Source organism: Suricata suricatta, chromosome X, assembly GCF_006229205.1.
Source record: "Suricata suricatta isolate VVHF042 chromosome X, meerkat_22Aug2017_6uvM2_HiC, whole genome shotgun sequence".
Classification (NCBI taxonomy): Eukaryota; Metazoa; Chordata; class Mammalia; order Carnivora; family Herpestidae; genus Suricata; species Suricata suricatta.
In genome coordinates this window covers 6,124,383-6,147,471 of record NC_043717.1, presented here as the reverse complement: position 1 = coordinate 6,147,471, position 23,089 = coordinate 6,124,383, and positions in this window count along the sequence as shown.

Genomic DNA, 23,089 nt, shown 5'->3' with positions numbered 1-23,089 from the left:
GATGGGGGGGGGGCGCAATTTCACAACGTTGATTCAAAGAGCCATCTAGGTAATGTTTTCCTTACCCGACTTCACCATCAGTCGGGGTTTATTTATCATGTAAGCGGTGCCAAGCCCTACTCCCGTCACTGAGCAGAGGGTGATCACAGCCACGTTCACACTCAGCTCTGCAGGACAAGCACCCTTGAGAGCCAAGTTTGCTTGTCACGCAAGGTTGGGCCGTGTGTCCGAGAAGCTCAGCCAGACGCACCTGGCACAGAAGAAGAAAGAGGCAAACAGCCAGCCCCAGGCCAAGTATGCTGTAAACAACATTTGATTTTTGTTTCCTGTGCCCTTCCTCCGCCCGGCGTCCCGACCCAGAACTGGCCACATCATTTGTGGTCTGTGCTTCGCGGTGCATAATGGAAATGTGGGGCCCTGTCTTACTCGGATCACAAATTACCACTGACAGAGTGGCCTAAAAACACCAGAAATGCATTTCTTACAGTTCTGGAGGCTGGGACGTCTGGGATCGGGGCGTGGGCATGGTGGCATGAGGGCCCTCCTCCGGGGGGTCCTTGTGTCCTCCCGTGGCAGAAGGGGCGAGGAAACCCTGGCAGGTCTCTGTTATTTATTTGCTTATTTTTGAATGGCCAGAAAGAATGTTTATTGAACACGTACCCTGCTTGGCGCTGTGCACCACATTTATTTTATGTATGTAAGAGACAGAGAAATCTGTGGCTTACCCTTTATATAGTTATATGATTATATAGTTATGTATAGTTTAACCTTTACCAACCCTCTGAGAACGGACACCTTTGTACAACTTACCCAGAGTAGAGTCGGAACCCCAACTCCTCAGTCCCTAAGTCCAAGACTCTCCAATATGTCCACTGCCCTTGACTAGTTTGTTTAGGGGACGTGTGTTGTGGGGGAGGGGGTCTGGTCCTTCCTTTAGAAAAGCCTAATTCTATGACAGCAAAATTGACTAGCTATTCCTGGACCCAGCTCTTCTATTTCTCCCTCCCTGAACTGGGAGGTTTCTTTTAGAATTTTTTTTTACATTTATTTATTTTTGAGAGACAGAGCATGAACAGGGGAGGGGCAGAGAGAGAAAGAGACACAGAACTGGAAGCAGGCTCCAGGCTCTGAGCTAGTGGTCAGCACGGAGCCCGACACAGGGCTCAAACCCACGAACCATGAGATCGTGACCAGAGCTGAAGTCAGACGCTCAACCCACTGAGCCACCCAGGTCTCTTTTAAAAGAACATTGGTCCCATGGGGCCCCTGAGTGGCTCAGTCGGTTGAGCATCCAACTCTTGATGTAGGCTCAGGTCATGATCTCACAGTCATGAGATCAAGACTCATGTCAGGCTCCATGCTGAGCGTGGAGCGCCCTTGGGATCCTCTCTCCCCATTTCTTTCTGCTCCTCCTTCCCTCGCTCATGCTTGTACACTCTCCCTCTCTCTCAAAATAAATAAACTTTAAAAAATAATTAAAATAAAAGAAAAGAACCTCGATCCCACCGCTGTGACCTCCACACCTCCCGTCTCCTGATACCGTCACACTGGGGGGTTAGGATTCCAACATATGAATTTGGGAAGCACAGAAACATTCAGACCATAGTAGATCCTTGTTTACAGACATGAAGAAGAATTTCGAGAAGGTGACAGTAGAGCATTACATCTAACACAAGTCCTCTGGAGCACAGGGCCCTGCCCATGCCTTTGACTTCTAGTTGCTGTGTCCGTTGGACATCCTGAAGGGACAGCGATTTTCAGTGATAGCACTGAAGACCATAGGGAAAGAGGCTCTGTTCAGGCAAATCAAACCACTTGCTCCAAGACTTCTCTGCCGGGGCAATTACCTCCCCAAGTCCACCATGACATTGCCGGCCAGAGGAACATCCGCTGCTCCTACGCCCTGGGCTCTGTGGTGGTGTGGGTTGAATTCTGTCCCCCAAAAGATATGCTCAGGTCCTATGTCTGGTACCTGTGAACATGCCCTTATTTGGAAATAGGGTCAGATGTAATCAGTTAAATTAAGATGAGGTCATCCTGGTGTTGGGTGAACCCTCAACCAAATGCAACTGGTGTCCTTAGAAGAAAAGACACAGATGCACAGGGAGAAGGCCATGTGATGAGGGAGGCAGAGATCGGAGCGATGCATCTGCAAGCCAATGAATGCCAAAGATCGCAGCAACACCAGCAGCTAAGAGAGACACTCGGACCAGACGCTCCCCTCGAGCCTTCAGAGGGAGGGAGTGCGACCCCACCGACACCTTGGCTTCAGATGTCTAGCCTCCAAAACACTGAGAGGAGAAATTCCTGGGGGTTTTTTAAATTGTTTTAATGTTTATTTTTTTGAAGGAGAGAGAGACAGAGGATGAGTGGGGAAGGGGCAGAGAGGGAGAGGGAGACACAGAATCCGAAGCAGGCTCCAGGCTCTGAGCTGTCAGCACAGAGCACGACACGGGACCTGAACTCATGGACCGTGAGATCACAACCTGAGCTGAAGTCAAACGCCCAACTGACTGAGCCACCCAGGCGTCCCAAAATTTCTGTTGCTTTAAGCCCCCAGTCTGTGGTACTTTGTGACTGCAGCCCCAGGAAACTAATATGCCTGAAAATTTGTCTGGAATCTATAAACCTCAGTCTACAGGGTTCCATCTATGCCAGGAAATCCCAGAAAACAGAAACCCACCACGACAGCCCCCAGAAATCCCACCACACCCAGGAGCTTCAGGTATGTCACGCTTGATTCCAAGACCACATTCCATAAACAGTAATGGCGGACATCCAGTCCAGACCAGAAGCAAACCAGAAATGTCCATCGTGGCCAGAGTTCGCTGTACCTTGGACCACTGGGTATCCAACCTGTAGATAAGAGAAGTGTCTGTTTGTGGAAACACTCAGCTAATCCCTTAGGAGGAGTGATGGAATCAGAATTTGAATGAACCCACCCCCACCTCCGCTCCCCCACGGATTGACGGGATCCCAGCGCGTTGAGCTTCAATGGCTGCGAAGATCACAGAAAGATAGCCAGGCACAGCAGACGTGCTTCTGTGGAAGGACACACCACCTATGATGCAGTCTTGCCAAAAAGTCAAACCTGAATTGGACCAAAGCCTGTAGATCTGATGACCAGCTTCCGAGAAATACAGACATCACAGGAACATAGTAACATCTTGGGGATGCTATCAGCAAAACCCCAGCTGAGGAAACTCTACCTGACCAATGACCTTTTTTCTTCAAGAAATAAACTTCAGGGGCGCCTGGGTGGCTCAGTCAGTTGAGCGTCCAGCTTTGGCTCAGGTCACGATCTCATGTTCGTGGGTTGGAGCCCCGCGTCAGGCTCTGTGCTGACAGCTAGCTCAGAGCTTGGAGTCTGCTTCGGATTCTGTATCTCCCTCTGTCTGTAACCCTTCCCTGCTCACACTGTCTCTCTCTCTCTCTCTCTCTCTCTCTCTCTCTCTCAAAAATAAATAAAAAAACATTAGAAAAAAAGAAATAAACTTCAAGGGGGACAAAAAAGAAATGGAAAGTAGCACGATATTTATGGGGCAACTGGAAATGAGAAAAGTCCTTGATAGTTGATGGTATTCGAGAATTATTTTTTAAATTTAGGTTGGATAACAGTATTTCAGTTATTGTTTAAATAGTCCATACCGTTTTATAAATGCTTTTGGAAATAATCATGGGAAGTGTGACATATCTAATTTGTTTAAAAATAATACGGGGATGCCTGGGTGGCATCAGGCAGTTAAGCGTCCGACTTCGGCTCCCGTCATGATCTTGCAGTTTGTGTGTTCGAGCCCTGCATCGGGCTCTGTGCTGACAGCTACCTCAGAGCCTAGAGCCTGCTTCGGATTCTGTATCTCCTTCTCTCTCTGTCCTTCCTCCACTTGCACTCTGTCTCTCTCTGCCTCCCAAAAATAAATAAATGTTTGAAAAAGAAAAAAGAAAAGAAAACAAAAATATGGGTGACAGAGAGCAGGAGCGAGTAGATTTGAAACAAAGTCATCGTGAGTTGATCATTGTTGAAGCCAAGGAATGGGTCAAGGAGGTTCATTAGGTTGTTCTCTGTCACTTACACATGTTTCTAATTTCCATTGTAACAAAGAAAACGTTTTCATTCCACAGGAACTTTATAAAAAACACCTACGCCAATAGAACCTGAATATTTAAATACTGTATTCATCTCCTCTCACTGCTGTAACAAATTACTATAAACAATAGAAATTTATTATCTTACAGTTCTGGAGGGCAGAGCTCTGAAATGGGTCTATTGTGCCAAAATCAAGGTGCCGGTCAGCCTTTATTCCTTCCGGAGGCGGAAGCGTTAGGGAAGTTCCGGCTCCTTACCCTTTGCAGCATCTAGAGGCTGCCCGTGTTCTTTGGCTCATGCCCGCTTCCAGCAATTGGGTCCCTCCTCCAGCCGCAGCTCAACATCTCACCCCTCCTTCCCTGCCACTGACCTCCTGCTTCCTTCCTATGGGGACCTGGGTGATCACACTGGGTTCACCTGGATAATCCAGAATATTCTTCCCATCTCAAGATCTCTAATTTAACCACATCTGGAAAGTCCCGTATGCCATGTAAAGAAACGTAGATTTGGGGGGTTCGCATGTGTCTGGACATCTTTGGGAAGCCATTATTCTGCCTACCACAGACGTGATTCGGACCAGGTATTTCAGACTGACGAACTCTTAACATTTTTTCATTCAAAACCAACATTCCCTATGATGGTTCCTGCATCCCTCAGCAGGGGTGATTTTACTTCCCAGGGATATCTGGCAATATCTGGCGACATTTTTGATGGCCAAGACCTGGGGCAGAGGTGGGGGGAGGGTGTGACTGGAATCTAGTGGGCAGAGGCCATGGGCCATACTACTGAGGTTGAGAAATTCTGGGCAAGAACAGAAGGAAAAGAGCATCTTTTATGTTCTCTATTGGATGTCTACAAAGAGCAGGTACTCAAGAAGCGTCTGCTGAATTAACAATGAATCTGTTTGCTAATCATATGCATCACCCCTTGTCAATAAAAGGACCTCAAATTTGGTGACCACAGCTCAGGCAGAGCCACGTGAAATATTAGAAATTGAACGTAATTCGAAATATTCAAAAGTGTCTGTGTTTCTGTTGAAATCTCGGAGACAGGCACCCAGGCTGCAGCTCCTGAGGGAAGAAAACACCACAGGCTATTAGGCAATCCTGCCCTAAAATCCAAACCCGACCTGATCAAAGCCTCTACAAAGATTCCACGGATTCCCAAGGTCTTATTAGCAGATAAAAGGGTATTTACATATCTTAGGATTCCTCAAGTGCAAAGGTCTTTGGACCTAAGAGAAAAGTACATATTGTGAGAACTGCCTAAATGTGAAATCCAGTTGGGGGACCCAGTGGCCAGTCCTACAAATGTCCAGGAGTGCGCAGAAAAACCAAGAATGTGTTCAGCTTAAAACTAAGGGCCAGGGGGCACCCGGCTGGCTCAGCCCATGGGGCGCGCGACTCCAGCTCCGGGTTGTGAGTTTTGAGCCCTATGTTGGATGAGCAGATTACTTCAAAATAAAATCTTTTTAAAAAAAAATCTAAACCAACAAACAAAGGGTCAGGGTCTTGATTCCACCTCACAAGAGCAATCATTAACAGGCTCCAAATGACAAGAATCTAGCCAGAGGCCAGCCCAAATCTTGGGTGTGTATGCAGGCTCAGTCTCGGGGTGGTACCTAGTATCTGTAACAGGGATGAATCCCTGAGCTCGAGGAATTAGGAAAAGTACAGAAACTTAAGGGAGTCAGAAATATGGGACTCATCGCGGGGTGAAAAAGGAATCTGGACATATTTGGTATTTTATGCATTTGTACAAATTTCAAAGATTTTCTGAGCTTTGGAAACCACTGTGAAATGCATCATTGGGTAATTAATCTAAACTTGTGATTTTAGTTGAAACCTAATTTCATGTACAGTTTCAACTAAATAACATTTTAAGAAAACTTAAGTTTCACTATAGGTTTGATTCATTAGACTTAAACGTTATTTGCATAGTTGGGAATGTGTTTAGTTGCTAATTGAGACAGCTGACGTGATTAAAAAGGAAACTACAGAACACTAAGTTTTTTGGTCTTTTTTTTTAAGATTTTATTTTTAAGGAATCTCGTGGCCCAATGTGGGGTTCACACTCACAACCCCAAGATCAAGGGCCCCACCACTGACTGAGCTGGCCGCGCCTCACAATAAGTTTTAAATGTACTTGAAAATCCGTGACAGTGTTTAACAAACTAAGTTTGCAAGTAAAATCAAGTATTTGCCAAAGGCCCCTCAAACATAGTTGCTGTTATTTGCTAGACTTTGAATTCAGAAAAAGAATAATGAAGTTTCTAGGCTGAACTTAAAAGGTTAGGGTAAACAAGGCATTTGAACCTGTAACTTAAGTAAGTTGACTATCAAATTTGTAAAACTGAATAAATCTTTTTTCGTGCGCACACACACACACACACACACACACACACACACACCACTTTGGAGGGCTCTGATCACCGCTTCTGAAGGGTTGTACAATGTAGAAATCACCGTGCTTACATTTAAAATAACACAAGTCTGTCTTTGCGAGCCTATGGCAATAATATGAGCAAATACCAATATTGTTTACCGAATAAATTCCACCCGAGCTTAGGAACCGTACTTAGCCTTCCAGATACTGCTTCGTTAGAGCTGATAAGGTCTGATATGATTAAAGCTGCATTTCTCCTGCGGTGCTTGTGTCTCTGTCTTTTTGCATAACCTGAATCTAATTTTCTGGCCCTTGTTATGTTCTCATTTATAGATTTGTTTGTGTGTGATCGACTGTCATCTGAATAAATTATTTCCCCCCTAACCAACTGGTTTATGTTCCTTACAAAGGATCAGCTTAACTCTACACCACTTTAACTAGGGGGTATTGAAGGAGGGTCCAAATGACCCTGTTTGTGGCCAGTACGTGCTTTGGAAGCTGCTGAGCTCTGAGTGAATTCCATTGTGGTCTGACAACCTTAGGGCGGGGGGGGGGCAGCGCCGTCAGACCTCAATCCAGAGCTGCCATATCAGAACCTGCTTCTTAACAAGATCCCCAGGGCGCCGGGGCGGCTCAGTCGGTTAAGCATCTGACTCTTGATTTCAGCTCAGGTCATGATCTCACAGTTGGTGGGTTCCATTCGGCACACTGTCAGCGCAAAGCCCACTTGGGATTGTCTGTTTCCCTCTGTCCCTTCCCCACGCTCACGCGCGCTCTCTCCCTTCCCCCAAAATATGTAAATAAACTTGAAAATGAGATCCCCAAGTGATCCCCATACACATTGAAATTTGGGAAGCATCGGCTGGCCAAGAAATTCAGGTAACAGGAATCATCATTGCAGTGATGTTGGGTTGCTTCAGTTTCGTGCTCAACGGAGTACCTCGTAGCATTTGTTTAAATGAAAAGCCGCCGAGTTTTCGTTCAATTTACTCTGCAAATTTTCTCTATAAATTATTCAATGGTGTGTGTGCTTGTTATTGAGTTAATGCAAGTAGCGCTTGGGTGATTGGAAAACAATGTTTCTGCAGAAGTCTCCGGGGGAGATGGAACGGGGTGGGAGGGTTCTGCTCTAATCGCTGGAGCCCTCGCACCCTCGGGCTCCAGGAAGCCTGCTAAGCTCCAGCCAACTGCACTCCTATCATCCTAGATAAACTTCTGGGTGGATTAAAGAAGGTCACGCATGCATTTCTGTTCCTTGTATCAGGAGGGGGAGTCTGTTTCCCCTCCTCGTGACTCATGTTGTCCTGTAAAACCGGGTGGAAGGGATGTTCCAAGGCTCCCATTCCCACGCTTAAGAGAACGAACGGGCGCCTCCACCGTCTTGCTCTTGGAAGTCAGCCACCATGTAAGAAAGAAGTCAGATTACTCTGAGACCGTGCTGTGCTATAAGGCAGCTCAAGACAGCCATGTGGCCAGGAGCACAGAGGAGCCAAACTATGCAAGTAAAGGCTTCTTGAACCTTCCATCTTGGCCAGCTGTGCAGAATCAGGAGCAAACAACAAAATATGGTCGTTTAAGCCATTAATTTGGGAGGGGATCGGTCACATGGCAATAGGTATCTATGACGAACTTCCGGCCTGCTTTGACGGAACCACCTGTTCCCGGATGTGGCCCAGCAGTGGGGCCCCGGCCCGTCCTCCTCCTGCAGTCTTTGTCAAAACATAACTTCCCACAAGTAAGTGTGCAGATCATTAAGTGGAAGCCCCTGTGAATGTTTAGGAAGTGAAGTGACCCACTGAACCGGCACCAGATCGGCCCTTGAGATGCCCTGTCCCGGCCCCTTCCTGTCACTGAACTGTCTGTCCATCAGGGTTCCCAGTCTCCTGACTCCGAATCAGCACGGGGACACTCAGGGCTGTTTTTAAATGTTCTATCACCAGGATGCATACTCTGCGTATTTTTTTGTTTCTGGCTTCTTGTTATTAACTGTATGTTTGTGGGATTAATTCATGTTGTCGTGTGGAGTTCTATTCATTGGATCTCAGTGATGGGATCATCATGTGACTCTATGGCCGTGTGTTTGTGTATGGGCCAATCTTACCTAAAACAAGGGTCAGCAAAGCTCTTCTGTAAATGGTCAGATTGGAAATCTTTTAGTCACTTCAAGCCATAGGTCTGTCACAAGCCATAAGTCTCGGCCATTGTAAAGTGAAGACAGCCAGGGCCTTACATATTTACACAATATGTAAACTAATTGATATGGTTGTGTACCAGTAAAACTGGCCTTTACTGGCACTGAATAGAATTTCATACAGTAAGCCTATCTTTAGGCTTTTTTTTTTTTTGAGAGACAGAGAGAGACAGCGTGAATAGGGGAGGGTCAGAGAGAGAGGGAGACACAGAATCTGAAGCAGGCTTCAGGCTCTGAGCTAGCTGTCAGCACAGAGCCTGACGTGGGGCTCGAACCCATGAACCGCGAGATCATGACCTGAGCCGAAGCTGGACGTTTAACCGACTGAGCCACCCAGGTGCGCCTCTTTAGGCTTCTAAGAAACTGCCAAAGTATTTTCTACAGCAGCTGTCCTGTCGTACATTCCTACTCCCGATGCAGGAACACTCAGCTTCCTCCATAGCATGTGGTGTTGTCACTATTGTGGTTGTTTTTACAGGTTAGCCTTTCTGATAGGTGTGTAATAATATCTCATCGTGATTTTAATTTGTATTTCTCAGATGGCTAATGATGTTGAGTGCCTTTTCATCTGCATACCCTCTTCGCTGAAATATCCCTTCATGTCTTTTGCCTAGTTTTTAATTGGATTATTTGGCATTTACTGTTGAGTTCGAGGGTTTGGTCATGGGTAGTGAAGGCTTGGGGTTGCCTAACCAGCTCCACCCACTCTCCTTCCTACTGAGAGAATCCAAATATTGTTCAGGTATCTGCCTCTGCCCTGCGCAGCAAGTGTCTTGAAGGGAAAGCCAAGTCCTTCTCTTGCTCTAAGAATAAATTCACCATGAGTAACTAGTATCTTCTGTCTCAGTAGTCATGGTGTCAGGAAACCCGTGTCACCCAACTCCAGCCACGTGATGGGCAGTCAGATAGGAAGGTTTGTGGGAGAAGTCTCGAACCCGTGAACCGTGAGATCACCCCCTGAGCTGAAATCAACAGTCAATCGGCTCCCCTGCAGTTCCACTTTTTTTTTAACCAACCCACTGCTACACCCTGATCCAGTTGGTTACTATTATTGTTGTTGTTTAACTTGCGCTAACGGGGCATAGGCAGAAGCCAGCATACAACGATCAGTCAGTCTATACACACATGGAACATTTACAAACACAGACCTGGGGAAAGCCTACAAAGCAAGTCTGAACACATCTCCAAATCATCAGTATCGAACGGACCACACTTAGGAAGGGAAAGGCAAGCCACGGTCCACGAGAAGAGATCCGCAGAGCCCAAAACCCTCGGCGGAGCCGGACGCCTTTCCCGCTCCCCGCCCCTTTCCCAACCTTCCCCACGCGGCGCCTGGGAGGCGGGCCCCTAGGAGCGGCGCTCCGTTCCCACCGGTTTCCGGGCGGGCGGAGCCTCCGTGGGAGCCCGGGAGGCCGGCCGTGTGAGTTTCGGCCCTGGCCCCGCCCCCTGGAGGAAGCCGGCCTGGCCCCGCCCCCTGGAGGAAGCCGGCCTGCCTCCGCCCGGGCTGGCTCGGCCGTGTCGCGCGCCCTAGTGCGGCTGCGCAGTGCCCGTCCGGCGCCTTTCCCAGGCTCTGCTGGCTGCCGGCAAGTCAGGACCTGCAGTCTGAGACCGCGCCCTCCCGCAGGCTGACAAGTCAGGCTGACAAGTCAGCCTGCCCATTTCGTGGGCATCCCTGTCCGGGAAGCGCTAGAGCCCTGGATTTATTAGAGCAGCGGCTCCCCAGTTCCCGCCAGGCGACGCTCTCCTGCACGGGGTGGGGGGCGGGGAGGGATGCACCGCAAGACAGGGACCCTGAGTTAGGAAACCCAGCTGTTATCAGGGCCTGCTGATGGCCTGCCCATCCTCCCCTCCGGAGAGATGACCTTATCTGGAATGCAAGCAAAACCCCTCCGGGGCCACGGGAGAAGGTGAGCAAAGGTCTCCCGGGGGCCTGCAGGAGGTGACTTTAGGGTCCTGGAATGTCTCCGGGGAGGGCGATGTTCTCATCTTAATGGTGTCCACTATCTCCAGCTCTCAAGGCAGGCTGCTATCCAATCATCCCTGAACAAGCTTGTCAGTGCCCTTTGCTCAGCAGAGCGGGACCGTGTGGAAACACCCAGAAATCCGGGGAGAACTGATGTCGAGCATTTGCCACGTCAGGCCTGAAGTTGCCCCACCTTGCCGGCCACCCTGCCCCACCTTGCCGGCCACCCTACCCCTCACCTCCATCGAGTTCTCCTTAAATTATTGGGTTTGTGCATTGCCACGTGCTTCTTGTAAAGACCCGGTCTGAATCAGAAATATGCATAAAACGTATACAAATCAGCAAGAAAAGGACAACTCAAGTGCATGGTCAGCAAAGGGCTATGGATAGGGAATTCACAAGAGACAAACCTTGCTGGCCACTGACCACGGAAAGGTGCTTCATCTCGAAGATGCTTAAAGCTACAGGTCCCACCACACAGCGGAGGTGAGGAAACGGACTCTGATTCAAGGCTGGCTGACCTGGGGGTGCCTGGCTGGCTCGGTTGGGTGCCACGCCTGATCTCGAGGTTGTGAGTTCCAGCCCCACAGTGGGTGTAGAGATTATTTCAATAAATAAGTAAACTTTAAAAAAATAATAATAAAAAGACTGGCTGACCTGAAAACCACACTCATTTGGCAGTGTGATTCAGCAGTACGTTGTAGGGCTAAAGAGGCTCTCCCCCTTTGAATAGGCCCTTCTTGGAACCCCAAACTCCGCTCAGTAGGTTCGGGTCTTAATCTGCGCCCCTCAAGAGACTCTGGTGCACCTGCCCCAGCACCAAAGCAGTGATTGTCAGTTATTAGAAACAACCTAAATGATTACCAATAGGGGAATGTGTTAATGAATTCTATTTATAAACGATAGTATCTTAGAGCAGTGAGACTTACCTAGGTTTATGTCAACCTGAATACACCTTAAAATCACAATATTAAGTGAATAAAGGATATGTTCTCCTGATTACATTTACGTGTAGAATTTTAAAACTCAAACACTACTAGGTTGTTTATGAAACATTTTTGCAATTAAAACGTGAGATCAAGGATAGGAAAAATAAACATCAACTTCAAGGTAGAGGTGACTATTGGGATGGAGGATAGAAATGAGCTGGACAGAAGGACCTTCAACTCTACCTGTAAGCGTTTCTTTCCTAAGACTCTCTGGGGGCGCCTGAGTGGCTCAGTCGGTTAAGGTTAAGCATCGGACTTCGGCTCAGGTCCTGATCTCACAGCTCATGGGTTCCAGCCCTGCGTCGGCCTCTGTGCTGACAGCTCAGAGCTTGGAGCCTGCTTCCGATTCTGTGTCTCCACCCTCTGCCCTTCCACCGCTCACACGGTCTCTCCTTCGAAATTAATAGTTAAAATTTTTTTCAAAAAAATCTGAAGCAGCAGCACCTGGCTGGCTCAGTCGGTGGAGCATGCAACTCTTGATCTCAAGGTTGTAAGTTCGAGCCCCACACTGGGTGTGGAAATTACTAACAATAAAATCTTTAAAAAAATATATCTGGGGCGCCTGGGTGACTCAGTCAGTTAAGCAGCCGACTTTGGCTCAGGTCATGATCTCACGGTTTGTGGGTTCAAGCCCCGCATCGGGCTCTGGGCCGACAGCTCAGAGCCTGGAGCCTGCTTCAGATTCTGTGTCTCCCTCTCTCTCTGCCCCTCCCCCACTCATGCTCTGTTTCGCTCTGTCTCAATAAATGAAAACATTAAAAAATTTAAAAAATATCTGAAGCGAGATGGCAAAAATTAACATGTAGCAAATCTGAGCAGTGAGTATTTGGCTGACCATTCTTTTTCCATGTGTATTTTGTACGTGGCAAATCTTTTGTAATTTAAAGATGGTTAAAACAGTCTGAATGATCAATGTAAGTCCGTGAAGCAAGGTACAGTGTGCCCACTGGCTGGAGCGCCATGCCGCCTTTAAAAACCACCATGTCAGAGAATTTAGGTAAACAAGGAAATGCTCAAGAGACATTTGATGCGAAAGGGTGGATTACAAAACAATTGTATGGGTGGGCACATTAAATTTAAAAGCCACAGTTCCCTCCTTCCGTCACACATCTATAAACATGAAGATAAATGCCAGATTGTCAACTTCAGCTGTAATGGGGAGTGTGACTCTAGGTGACTTCTGTTTTCTCCTATATATTAATTTTTACAATGACTACACAGTCATTTTATCCTACAAATAAACAATTTAATGAGCAATTTGCTTGTGCAAGTAACACGTCAAAATAAACAACCAGGGGCCCCTGGGCAGCTGAGTCTGTTAAGCATCCTACTCTTGATTTCGGCTCAGGTCATAACCTCACGGTTCATGGGATCAAGCCCCATGTGGGGCTCTGAGCTGACAACAGGGAGCCTGCCTGGGATTCTCTCTCTCCATCTTTCTCTGCCTCTCCCCCACTCCCTCCGTCTCTCTCTCTCTCTCTCTCTCTCTCTCTCTCTCTCTCAATAATGAATAAATAAACATTAAAAAAATAAACTGGGGGTGCCTGGGTAGCTCAGTAGATTAAGCATCCGGCTTCAGCTCAGGTCATGATCTTCCAGTTCATGTATTCCAGCCCCATGTCGGGCTCTGTGCTGACAGCTCAGAGCCTGGAGCCTGCTTCAGATTCTGTGTGTGTCTCTCTCTCTGACCCTCCCCAGCTTGCACTGTCTCTCTCTGTCTCTCAGAAATAAATAAGAATATTTTTAAAGAATAAATAAACTGACCAATTAACAGCAGTGTTCAATTTCAGACCACATACCTTGAAAGCATTTTTGCTATTTGTTGTGCTTATGCCGCCCTCTCGTGGAGAAAGCGAAGAATGCTCATGAATGTAATTTATAAAATCCTAGTGTTCTTTACATAGTGATAAACATATTATACATACTTGTAGAATTAAAAATTGACACATGCTCATTACGTAAAATTTAGAGTGCCCATAACAGTACAACGAAAGAAAAAATCACACGTGATCTCACTTCACCATTGGCTCAGGATTGTGAGTTCCCAGGCGGGGGAGACACAAACAGATCAGGGCACTTTAGTTCTCTCAGGTATAAAATCTACTTTTCTTTTCTCTTTTAAATGTTTATTTACTTTTGAGAGAGAGGGAGAGAGAGACATAAAGAGAGCACTAGCGGAGTTGGGGCAGAGAGAGAGAGGGACAGAGGATCTGAAGCAGGCTCTGCACTGATAGCAGAAAGCCTGACATGGGGCTCAAACCATGAGATCATGACCTGAGCTGAAATTGGACGTTTAACTGAGCCACCCAGGTGCCCCTAAAGTCTACTTTTCTGCTACACGGGTGCCAACTTTGAACTAGATATTGGTATGTGATCTTTGTGCTTTTTTTTAAACCTATCATCAGGCCTCTTCATTTTTACAAATATCTAGTAATTTTGCCCTGTTGAGATACTTCGGTTGCTTCAAGCTCTTTGTTTTGTTTTTTGTTTTTGTTTCATTTTGGTTTTTTTGCTATGATAGAAATTTCTATCATGTAAATTCTATATACATATATAGAAATATAAATATTTCTTTTTCAAAAATTTTTAATGTTTTTAATTCATTTTTGAGAGAGAGAGAGACAGTGTGAGCAGGGGACGGTCAGAGAGAGAGGGAAATACAGAATCTGAAGCAGGCTCCAGGCTCTGAGCAGTCAGCACAGAGCCTGATGCGGGGCTCGAACCCATGAACCATGAGATCATGACCTGAACCAAAGCCAAATGCCTAACCGACTGAGCCACCCAGGCGCCCCAGCAATATAAATATTTCTATAGTGTAAATTCCAAATAGGGTCTAGCTTGCTGGAAACATGCATTTATAAATTTCATCGATATTGTCAAACGGCCCTTCAGATTACGAGTGAGGTACAAACGTCTTTCCCTGTTTGTTGGTGACTTGGGTTTCTTTGAACCCTTTGGTTTACTTCATCCTTTTTTGTTCTATTGGGCTTTTCATCTACTTTTATTCATCTTCCTTTTCTTTTTTTGACTATTGATTTTGAGCTTTGTATAAATTAGGTAAATCAGCTCTTTGCCATGTATGTTGCAAATATATTTCTCTCAAATGCCATTTTATAATGCTTTCCTTCTTTCCTTCTCTCACTCCCTTCCTTCCTTCCTTCCCTGAGCAAGGCTTTTACATCATTACATAGAAAAATTTGTAAATTTTTCCTTTTTCGTTTCTAGACAAGGATCACTTAAAATATTTGAAATAACTGGCAAAAACTATAGGGAGCGACGGGGCAGGGCTGGAATGAGAGGCTGCAGTAGCCCGGTGATGGTCGGAGATGCAGACGGGGCGGCCCGAAAACTCAAATGAGTCAGTGGTAGGTCTGGTCATCGCCTGAGAAGCCAACGTGGACAGATGTCTAGAGCTGTGCCTCGAGGACTCCGGAGACCCAGGAGGTGTTCAAAGCCACGGCCATAAGGAGGGAGCACACCCATGAGACGCAGCTGCCCAGTGGGCCTTTCTGGCTGGGCCAGTAGGTGAGTGGGGGTGGGGCGCAGCGGTACCCCTTGGATTATGGTGAAAGTAGTCCATGGATATTGTAAAAAGAAAATCTGGGGGCGCCTGGGTGGCTGAGTCGGTTACGCGCAGGACTCTTGATTTTTGGCTCCGGTCATCATCTCACGGTTCATGGGATCAAACCCCGAATCTCACTCTGAGCTGACAGCGAGGAGCCTGCTTGGAATTCTCTCTCTCCTTCTCTCTCTGCCCTCTCCTGCTCTTTCCCTCCAAAAATGAATAAATAAACAAAAAATAAAACTGTTGAACTAACAGCAGCATTCCATTTCAGACCTAATACCTTCAAAGCATGTTTGCTATTTGTTGAGCTTATGCCGCCCTCTCGTGGAGAAATGGAAGAATGCTTATGAATGTAGAGCGATTTCTAACATCCCAAAGTGTTCTTTGCATTGTGATAAAGGTACTATATATAATTTTATTACTAAAAAATTGACACATTCTCGGGGCACCTGGGTGGCTTAGTCGGTTAAGAATCCGACTCTTGATTTCAGCTCATGTCATGATCTCACAGTTCATGGGATAAAGCCCTGAATCAGACTCTGAGCTGACAGTGACAAGCCTGCTTGGAATTTTCTCTTTCTTCTCCCCTGCTCGCTTGCTCGCTCTCTCTCTCTCTCTCTCTCTCTCTCTCTCTCTATCTATCTCTATCTCTCTCTTAAAAATAAATAAATCCACAAAAAAATTAAAAAAATAAACTGAACAATAACAGCAGAGTTCAATTTCAGACCAAATACCTTGAAAGCATGTTTGCTATTTGGTAAGCTTATGCCGCCCTCTCGTGGAGAAATGGAAGAATGCTCATGAATGTAGAGTGATTTCTAAAACCCCAAAGTTTTCTTTGCATAGTGATAAAGGATAAAGGCATTATATATAATTTTATTACTAAAAATTGACAGATGCTCAGGGCACCAGAGTGGCTCAGTCGGTTAATGGTCCGACTCTTGATTTTGGCTCAGGTCATGATCTCACGGTTTGTGGGTTTGAGCCCCTCATTGGGCTGTGCGTGGACAGCTCAGAGCCTGCTTGAGATTCTCTGTCTCCCTCTCTCTCTGCCCCTCCCCCGCTCATGTGTGTGAGCATGCTCACCTTCTTTCAAAATAAATAAATACATAAACCTTAAAAAAAAAGAAAATATGGTCAGGGCATGGAGTATGAAAAAGTAAATAAAACCCACATATAATTTCACCAGAGCTAATATTTTAGGCCATTTCCTCTCCATCTGTCTTCAGCTCATATTTATAAAGTTGGACTCCTACTATACATGCGTTTTCGGCTTTCTATTCTTTTCTCATTTCCCCAACCTTTTATTATGAAAATTCCCAAATATTCGACAAGGTTGAAAAAAATTTTGCAGCTAACACGCGAATACTTATGACCTGGGTTCTACCATTGCCATTTGCCTGTATTTCCCATCCCTATATCCATCAATCCATCTTATTCTTGCCCTCGCCCGTAAACACGTCTCTCTGAGTGTGTCAGCAAGCATGCCATGAACTAGTGATCCGTAAGTGTTTCCGGTGACCTTTGGGTATAAACTTGACAGAGTGAACGGTACCATTCTCGATATGTGTGGATATCACCCTTTTTTTTCATTTACTATTTATCATAAGTATTTTGCTTAGAATCACAGGAAGTCAACACCGTAATCCAGGAAGACTGAGCAACTTTGCAGGATGTGGTCTTCCCATCCGGGACCGGCGCACATCTCCTGTCTTCTTATCCGCTCTTGGGAAAGTGGGGAAGTTTTCAGACACTCCCCTGCGCTTTTTATGTATCAAGCTTATTGCTAGGTATATTGAGAACATGTTGCTTTTGTGAAAGGACTTTCTTCTTTTTTTTAATGTTTATTTTTTAGAGAGAGAACACGAGTGGGGGAGGGGCAAAGAGAGGGGGACAGAGGATCTGAAGCAGGCTCTGCGTGGACAGCAGTGAGCTGATACGGGGCTCAAACTCACGAACCACGAGATCATGTCCTGAGCCGAAGTCAGGCGCTCAACGGACTGAGCCACCCAGGCGCCCCTGGGAAAGGCCTTCATTTCAATTCTAATTTCCAAGCGACTCCTGCACAAACAGAGCAAGATTGTTGGTTTTTGTGCATTTCCTATTCAGCGGCATAAATTAAGTTTCTGCTGGATCGAAACAGATTTTTCTGGCGTTTTCTTGGGCTTTTGGGGGCACAGAATCAAGTTAGCTGAACAACGACTTATGTGCCCCTCTAGGATAATTATACCTCATTTCTCTGTCTCCTGACTTACGTCAGCCTGGCTAGACCTTCAAGAACAATCTTAATGTAACATTGGTATGACAAGTTTTCGAGTCTGGTTCATTGTTTTCAGGGAATTTGTCTAATGCGGCGATTCACGCCCCGGAGACCCCAGGCTCCGCAGAGGGGGCGTTTGCTGAGGCCAAGGCGAAGCAGTCCTCACTGGAAAAAGCCCCACCTCACCCAAGGTAGGTAAAACTGCGTTCATGTTTCACCAAAGATTTAAGTGTTCGTTTAAAATAGGTATCATTAAAAAAAATAGGTATCATTGGGGTGCCTGGGTGGCTCAGTCGGGTAAGCGTCTGACCTGTGGTTTTAGCTCAGATCATGATTTTCAGATTCATGAGTTCAAGACCCATACTGGGCTCTGTGCTGACAGTGCAGAGCCTACTTGGAATTTTCTCTCTCTGCCCCTCCCCTGCTCTCACTTGCTTTCTCAAAAAATACATAAATCAACTTAAAATGAAATAAGATAGATATCATCAAATGAAGTGTCTTGTGGTTCTTAGTTTAGAAAGTGTTTATCAGAAATTAATGGTGTAATGGTGTGAATCTCTCCGATAAACAGAAAGGTTTTATTTTTTTTTTAGTTTTTTAAATTTATTTTTGAGAGACAGCATGAGCAGGGGAGGGTCAGAGAGAGAGGGAGACACAGACTCTGAAGACAGGCTCCAAGCTCTGAGCTAGCGGTCAGCACAGAGCCTGATGCGGGGTTTGAACCCACAAACTGAGAGATCATGACCTGAGCCGAAGCCAGACGCTCAACTGACTGAGCCACCCAGGTGCCCCAAGAAAGTTTTTATTGAACTATTATCTATATACCATACAATTCACCCCTTTGAAATGTTCAAGTCAGTGGTTTTTTAGTGTATTCACGGAGTCAACCAATCACGACGGTGGTACATTCCCATCCCCACAAAAAGAAACCCCACCTCGACCAGCAGTCACTCGCCTTCCTGCTCCCGGCCCCTGGCAGCCACAGTCTCCTTTCTGTCCCCCGCACCTGCTCTGGAAATTTCATGCAAATGAAATCAGATAATTTATGGTCTTTTGGCTTCTTTTCACTTATCATGTTTTCAAGGTTCGTCCACCCACGTAGGGGTAGGAGGAAAATTAGGTCATTTCCTGATTTGTTCCTACCAAGTTCACCTGGCTCAGCGACCGACAGTCCTGCAGGGAGTATCCTTGGCAGCCGTGAACTTCCCCATTTCCGGTCCCGCAGCGGCCTAGCGGAACCCCGTTCACAGCCGGGGCTCATGACTTTCCAAGATTTCTTGTCCACACTTTTGTCTGGAGCCTAGAAATACATCCTTTAAAGGGCCTGGTCTGCTCGCAGCGACCCGATCTCCAGCCGAGCCACAGTGGCTGGCGGGTAGAAGGCTCCAGGTGCATTTCTCAGCCAAGATCTTCCAAGTCCAGCTGCGAGTGGCGTCAATAGCCTCCGAAAGCCTGTGTTGCCCAAGGGACATGTGTGGGCGGCCTCTTTAGTCACCACACTTGCTTGTGCTCTGTTTCCCAGCAGGCCCCCAGCCCTGCCATTGCTTCGCTGCCTCCTTAATCTCTTCTCCCTCTGGGCCTGCCACCACCCCGGGAGTCACGTCCCCCTTCGTGATGTCCTCTCCTGGCCGGGCCCCAGCTCTCTCCTCTCCTGGAGACCTTCCCTCACGCCGGCCCCTTCCCCAGCTAATGGTTACTCCTTTTCCCCGGGCTGCCCTCCTCCCCAGAGCCCTTTCTAGCCCTTTCCAGGCCCCGCCCTGGGCCCCTCCGCCGGCCTGTGTCTACCCCTGGTGGCCCTCTGTCTGCAAGGCTGACGTCACTTGCAGACTCACACTGTCTTCCAGAGGCTACGTGGCCCGACCCTGTCCTCCTCTGCCCCGCGCTCCTGGCCCCTAATGCGAGCAAGAGGTAGGTTCACCGGAAACGTTTCTTTAATCTGGGTTGTTTGACCCTGTGCTAGTGACACTGGGGCCACATGACTTTCTGGGAGGGGGGCAGCGAGGGGCCCTGTCCTACGCCTGGTGCAAGACATCCAAATTGATAAGGATGAAGTAACACTTTCACTGTTTGCACATCTATATTTATAGAAAACCGTGAAGACTCCACCAAAAAACTACTTGAACTAGTAAATGAATTCAGTAAGGTCATGGGATCCATAATCAATGTACAGAAATCTTTTGCATTTCTATTCACTAATAATGAAGCAGCAGAAAGAGAAATTAAGAAAATAATCCCATTTACAATTGCACCAAAGATAATAAAATACCTAGGAATAAACCTCACCAAAGAGATGAAAGACCTGTACTCTGAAAACTATAAACCATTGACGAAGAACAAATATTGTTGAAATGTCCATACTCCCCAAAGCAATCTACAGATGTAATGCAATCCCTATCAAAATACCAACAGCACTTTTCACAGATCTAGAACAAACAATCCTAAAATTTGTATGGAACCACACAAGACCCCAAATAGTGAAAGCAACCTTGAGAAAGAAAAACAAAACTGGAGGTATCACAATCCCAGATTTCAAGATATACTGCAAAGCTTTAGTCATCAAAACAGTATGGTACTCATGCAAAAATAGACACATAGATCAATTGAACAGAATAAAGAGTCCGGAAATAAATCAACTATTATGTAGTCATTAATCTTCAACAATGGAAGCAAGAATATCCAATGGGAAAAAGATAGTCTCTTCAACAAATGGTGTTGAAAAAACTGGACAGCTATATGCAAAAGAATAAAACTGGACTACTTTCTTACACCACACACACAAATAAACTCAAAATGGATGAAAGACGTACATGTGAGACTTGAAACCATAAAAATCCTGGAAGGGAGCTCAGGCATTGGCCATAGCAACATTTTTCTAGCTATGTCTCCTGAGGGAAGGGAAATAAAAGCAAAAATTAACTATTGGGACTCCATCAAAATAAAAAGCCTCTGCACAGTGATGGAAACAATCAACAAAACTAAAAGGCAATGTACTGAATGGGGAAGATATTTGCAAATGACATATCCAATAAAGGGTTAGTATCCAAAATATAGAGAGAGCTGATAGAACACCACACCCAAAACCCAAATAACCTGATTAAAAATGCGCAGGAGACATGAACAGACACTTCTCCAAAGAAGACATCCAGATGGCCAACAGACACATAAGAAGATGCTCAACATCACTCATCATCAGGGAAATGCAAGTCAAAACCACAGGGAGACAGCACCTCATACCCGTCAGAGTCACTAAAATCAACAACACAAGAAACAGCAGGTGTTGGCGAGGATGTAGAGAAAGAGAACCCCCCGTGCACTGTCGGTGGGAATGCGAACTCGTGCGGCCGCTGTGGAAAACAGTGTGGAAGTTCCTCAAAATGTTGCAAATAGAACTACCCTACAACATGGCATTTGCGCTACTAGGTACTTGCCCAAAAAATACCCCAAAAAATAGAATTCAAAGGAATACGTGCACCCTTAAGTTTACTGCGGCATTATTTACAGTAGCCAAATTATGGAAGCAGCCCAAATGTCCGTTGATAGATGAATGGATAAAGAAGATGTGGTACAGATGCACAATGGAATATTATTCAGCCATAAAAAGGATGAAATCTTGCCATTTGCAACAACACAAATGGTGCTACAGAGTATAGTGCTAAGTGAAATAAGTCAGTCAGAGAAAGACAAATACCATCTGATTTTCCTCATAGGTGGAATTTAAGAAAATAGACAAGCAAACGAAAAAAAGTAGAGAGGCTGAGAAAGAGATTCTTATCTATAGAGAAAAAACTGATGGTCACCACGGGGAGGTGGGTGACGATGGGGAAGCGGGTGATGGGGTACAGTGGACAGCCATTACGATGAGCACTGAGTGACACACAGAAGTGTAGAATCGTGGTATCGCACCCCTGAAACGAATCCAACACTGTATGTTAACGACACTGGAATTAAAATTAAAAACTTAATAAAACCAAAACAAATGAAAAAAGATTCTAAAAATAAAAAAGTGGGGGGCGCCTGGATGGGTCAGTCATCTGGGCATCTGGCTCTTGATTTCAGCTCAGGTCATGATCTCACCGTTTGTGGGCTCGAGCCCCACATCGGGATCTGTTTGAATGGCATGGAGCCTGCTTGGGGTTCTCTCTCTCCCTCTCTCTCTCTCTCTGCCCCTTTCTCCTCCCCTCTCTCAAAATAAATAAACATTTAAAAAAGGAATCCCTTGGGGCAAAGAAACACGGGCGCCCTGCTGTAGTTCTTTTAGGATCTGCTCCGAGCAGCGCCCATCCTGGGTGGGGGGCGTTGGCGAGCGATCAGAGAGGCAGGCACATCAGCTCGCCGATATTGTCACAAGATCCATCTTGGCTAGACCCGTGTTGACATGGTTTTCTCGGATGCGAAGCTAATTCATTCTCTTTAAGAGACGAACATGGGTGTGTTCGGAGCCCTTGCGCCGGCTCTCGAGTCAGGGCCCCCTTAGACTTGTCCTGTAAGAGCGAGAAAGCCCGGGGGTGGGGGTGTAGGGCTCTGTCAAACCACTGAATGAAAACGTCTACGTAGGGATTTAAGTCTGGGAATTGCCCGTAATGTAATAGGCTCTGACCAGCTCGGGCCATGCTGACGCGGGCTTCCTGTTTGGGAATTACCAGAATTCGTCTCTCTGGCCTTGACATTGGAGTGAAGGATCAGGGCCTCGTGGCACATCGCAGATACAGCCATACCTCGTGTGCCCCTTGGGCCGTGGGTGTCCGTTCTTCAGATGGTATCTGAGAGCTAGGAATGGGGACTGGGCGTGGGGTGACTACACCCTCCCTGTGGCGAGAGGCCGCCTCCGCCCAGCAGGCCAACGCCTCTCCTTCCTTCCTTTCATCACTCACAGAAAAATAGGGGTGTGTGTGAGTGTGTGTGTGTGTGTGTGTGTGTGTGTGTGTGTGATATTTCTTCACATGCTCACTCTAGCAGCCGGAGAGAAGGGACTCTCCGTGATTCTGGTTAACACTGAGAAATGGATGAGCCGTCTCTGTACTTTCTCAGCTCACTCATACACCCATATCTCAGACTGGGACAGAGACCGTAGAATTTTTGGGGTGGATTTATCTTCCATTTGCCAAATATTTAGAGCAGCACAAAGGAGAATATGGTGTGTCCTCAAGCCCCACAGGGGGAGAATTGGGAAACCCAAGGGGCACTCGGACAGGATTCCTGAACAAGCCGCAGGGGCTGGCCGAGAGACCCAAACAGTATTTTGGACTCAGCAGAGAGACGATGGAAAATTCTCCTTTATCACTGGTTACGGTGACGGAGTGGGAGCTGGAGTGAGAGATAACAGTTTCTCTCTGTCTCTTTTTATACAGACTTTAATTTTTAGAGCAGTTTCAGGGTCACAGAAAATTTTTAACAATTAAAAAATTTTTTAAATTTATTTTTGAGGGAGGGGGGAGGCACAGAGACAGAGGGAGACACAGAATCTGAAGCAGGCTCCAGGCTCTGAGCTGTCAGCACAGAGCCCGATGCAGGGCTCGAACTCACGGACCACGAGACTGTGACCATTATATAAATGTGTAATGGCGTGTAGCCACCATTATAATCTCATACAGAGTAGTTTCACTGCCCTAAATATCCACTGTGCCCCGCCTGCTCCTCCTCCCCCCCCCC